The sequence below is a fragment of the Colobus angolensis genome, unplaced genomic scaffold (genome assembly GCF_000951035.1).
Source record: "Colobus angolensis palliatus isolate OR3802 unplaced genomic scaffold, Cang.pa_1.0 Scaffold77, whole genome shotgun sequence".
NCBI lineage: Eukaryota > Metazoa > Chordata > Mammalia > Primates > Cercopithecidae > Colobus > Colobus angolensis.
Window position 1 is genome coordinate 614,484 of NW_012121487.1, and position 4,229 is coordinate 618,712.

Consider the following 4,229-nt stretch of genomic DNA (forward strand, 5'->3'; position numbering starts at 1 on the left):
TAGCCAGGATGGTCTCGATCTCCTGACCTTGTGATCCGCCCGTCTCGGCCTCCCAAAGTGCTGGGATTACAGGCTTGAGCCACCGTGCCCGGCCAACGGTTTCAATTTCTTCACTTCCTTGTCAATTAAAAAAAAATAGCCATCTTGACATTGACAGGTGTAAGGTGATGATATTTCATTGTAGTTTTGATGTGTACTTCTCTGATGATTAGCAATGTTGAGCAATTTTTCATATACATGGCCACTTTTATGTCTTCTTTGGAGAATGTCTATTCAGGTCCTTGGTCCATTTTTTGTTTTTAAATCTTACAGTGAATTATATTAATTCAAAGGTAGTATTCCTATTTGAGAAATAAAAAACTAAAATCAAGTTGTACAAGCAATCATGTGATAAATCAGTAAAGAGTCCTGCTCAAATCATACCAGAGCAGACACCCAGCCTGCATGAAGATGTTTTTGTTCAACACAAATGGTAACAGAGGGTAACACAATGGCTACAGAATGAGAACATAAGTGCACTTGAATTTTTCGTGAGTTCTGGCTAGGCTCTAACAAGCCTAGCATTCTTTTCTTACCAGGTGAACAGAAATCATCTGCTAATGCCAGAAACTTTAAAGCTCTTAATCTAGTTGGAAATAACTATGATTGAGGACCTTTTTACTAGCTACTTGCTTCCCAATTTAGGGTTGCGTAGCAGGTTAATTTCAACATAACAAAAGGTGTTAACTGGCTGGCCACATCATGCACTGGTGACAGGGGCAGGTTTAATGAGTTTTGTGCTCAGATTGCTGAGCCTCCTGGCTGCTCTTGTCCATCTCCGCACCTTGGTCCTAAGCATTCTGAGACTCAGTCAGCTGAGGGTAAAAGGGACCTACCAGCCAGTTGAGGGACATGTCATTAACAAGATAACCCATCAAGTCATTTAAAGATTCCGAGGAGGCTGTCAGACACTTCCTTAAAGGAGGCAGCATTGTGGAACACTGAGTAGATGTCACCTGCCATCACCCCCACGTGCTTGGCCTGACCTTAGATGTTCTGTGGCAATCCGTTGATGTTAGACAGAAGGGTATGGCATGTGGTCTGGAGCTGCAAAGTCAGGTTGCGGGCAACAGCAAAAGGATGTGAGTCAATGTGCTCAGCACAGTGGGACTCATCAGTATCATCGTATCCAATACTCCTTATCCACTCCACCCATGAGAGGTAGAGTTTATCCTGAACATACTGAATTTTCTGATTGGCACTGTGCACACTCTTTCTGGCAATTTCAATCAAGTGAACAGTAGAATGGAGCTGAGAAATGGTCTCTTGGCTTTTCTGCTTAGCTTCTTTAACCCTGCTGACAGCCTGCTGGTAGGAAGTGAAGTTTGGTAGACACGGAGTGAAGCTTGGTAGACAGGTATCCCAGTCTAACATAACAACTTGGCTTCTGAACCTTATCATATCCTTCAACTTTTTTTGCTTCTTTTTCTAATTCTTCCTCAGGGAGAGGGAGGTACTGTCCTACCAAGAGCTCTGATTTGGTGAGTGCATTTTCTATGCCACTGCTCACGAGCTGCATCATCTGACTTCCCAAGCCTGTGTTAATGCTGCTACTGACACAGACTTGGTCTTCTCTACAGTGCCAGCCACTACCCCTTTGGTCCTGTCCATTACCCCTGTGATGAATCCTTGGCCCCAGTTACAGTAGTCGTCACAGCACCTTTGGCATTGGCAACAACCTGAGCTGATGGCTGATTCAGAATAAGCAGTCTTTCCTCAATCCTGTCTAGCCCCTTACAGGCATAGATATTGGCAAAACTGCAATCTGCAGCTCTAGTTTCTGGATGATGGGCAGAGCACTGGACATGGCCACCGAGGTGATGGTCTTCATGCCCTTCTTTGCCATCTCACACACAGACTTCAAGTAGGGACACTGGTCCTTTGTACTGACATGGGCTGAGGACATGGGGTCATACATGGAGCTCACCAAGGGCAGGTTGACCACCCAAGTCACCACACTCGGTTATGGATCAACTGCAACAGATGCCATTTTTCTTCCTGGAGAAATCAACTGATGGACGGCAGCAAAGGGCCTATTCTTAGGCCCTTTTTTTTTTTTTTGCTACTGAGTTTTATGAGTTCCTTACATATGTTGGAGATTAACCCCTTATCAAATACATGGTTCACAAACATTTCCTCGCATTTTGTAGATTGCCTTTCCATTCTGCTGTTTCCTTTGCCATGCAGAAGCTTTTTAGGTTGATGCAGTTCCACTTGCTTTTGCTGCCTGTGTTTTTGATGTCATATCCACGAAATCATTGCCAAGACCAATGTCATAATGCTTTTTCCCTTTCTTCTTATGAGTTTTATAGTTTCAGGTCTTATGTTTAACTCTTTAATCCAGTTGGAGTTGATTTTTGTGTATAGTACAAGATAAATTTCATTATTTTGCTGTGGATATCCAGTTTTCCCAGCACCATTTGTTGGGAGGGACCATCCTTGCCCTATTGATCCTTTCCTTATTGTGTATTCTTGAGTCCAAACATAAATTTTCAGGAGACATTCCCATCTACCCCCAGCCAGAGCCCAGGCTGAGACACAAAAGTTTCCTTATTTCCTCAAACAGTAGATGGAATTTTCTGTGGTCCCTTCCTTTCTCTGGAGTATGAACCTTTAAGGCTCCCTGCTTTATATACAGATTTGCATTTCTAAGTCTGTTCCATACAGGCCTAAGGCTCATGGACATTAAAACCAAACCTTCAGGTAACTGAGACTAGGCAAAGCACCCAGAAATAACACAGCATTAAGTCACATGCATACTGCTCATTTTCAGTTCCTCTTTCATCTGCAGTCCCTGAGAATTTTCCTTAATTCTTTCAGGCTTAGCTAGCTATGCATTTTTAAAAGTTTGTTTAAAAATTTTAAAATAGTTGTTACATTTCATCCAGCATTACTAGGTGTTTTGTAATGGAATAGCACAAGGGTTTTAGGTTATATGGTCTGTTATCCTGGCATTATAAAATATGCTGGTATGGAAGTTTAACGTTTATTTTCTTTTCTTTTTTTTTTTTTTTTTTTTGAGACAGAGTCTTGCTCTGTTGCCCAGACTGGAATGCACTGGCAAGATCTTGGCTTACTGTAACTTCTGCCTCCTGGGTTCAAGTGATTCTCCCACCTCAGCCTCCCTAGTAGCCAGGATTACAGACATGTGTCCTCACGCCCGGCTAATTTTTGTATTTTTAGTAGAGACAAGGTTTTCCCATGTTGGTCAGGTAGGTCTCAAACTCCTCTAGTGATCCACCCACCTTCCACCTCCCAAAGTGCTGGGATTACAGGCGTGACCCCAGCTTACTATTAATTTTCTATGGCTGCTATAATAAATTACCACAAATTTAGTGGCTTAAACACAATACAAACGTTATTACCTTTCACTCAGAAAGTCATTAAGTCTAAAACGGGTCTTATTACGCTAAATTCAAGGCGTGGGTATGGCTCCTACTTATTTATTTTTTAGATAGCGCCTGGCTCTGTCACCTGGGCTGGAGTACAGTGGCACGATCTTGGCTCACTGCAACCTCTGCCTCCTGCAGCTCAAGCAATTCTCCCACCTCAGCCTCTGGGGACTGGAAGTAGCTGGGATTACAGGTGTGCATCACCACGCCCAGCTAATTTTTGTAATTTTTGTATTTTTTGTAGAGATGGGATTTCACCATGTTGCCCAGGTTGGTCTCGAACTCCTGGCCTCAAGTGATCCACCTGCCTTGGCCTCCCAAAGTGCTGGGATTACAGGCATGAGTCACGGTGCCCAGTCAGCTCCTACATTTCTTCTGGAGTTTCTAGAGGAAAATCCATTGTCTTGCTGTTACCTGCTAGAGACAATCTACTTTGCTGGGTTCATGGGCACTTCCTTCATCTTCCAATCTCAGGCCTACTCATCTGACTGCCATCTCACTGACACTCTTCTGCTCCTCTTTTCCATTTTAGGACCCTTATGATTATATTGGGCCCACCTGGATAATCTAGACTAATTTCCATATTTTAAGGTCAACCGATCAGTAACCTTAATTCCGTCTACTATCTTCTATTTTTTTTTTTGAGACGGAGTCTCGCACAGTCGCCCAGGCTGGAGTGCAGTGGAGCGATCTCGGCCCACTGCAACCTCTGCCTCCCGGGTTCATACCATTCTCCTGCCTCAGCCTCCCGAGTAGCTGGGACTACAGGTGCCCACCGCCATGCCCAGCTAATTTTTT

The 4,229-nt window shown here is 43.7% G+C and overlaps 1 protein-coding gene and 1 pseudogene across 2 annotated transcripts in view; both read right to left on the reverse strand.

Moving 5' to 3' along the window:
* Positions 1 to 4,229, reverse strand: part of GATAD2B (GATA zinc finger domain containing 2B) — a 140,639-nt gene that overhangs the window by 47,542 nt on the left and 88,868 nt on the right. The window lies entirely within an intron of this gene.
* LOC105501986 lies at positions 568 to 2,029 on the reverse strand (annotated as a pseudogene). Its single transcript, XR_001000265.1, has one exon. The product of XR_001000265.1 is annotated as a perilipin-2 pseudogene (transcript).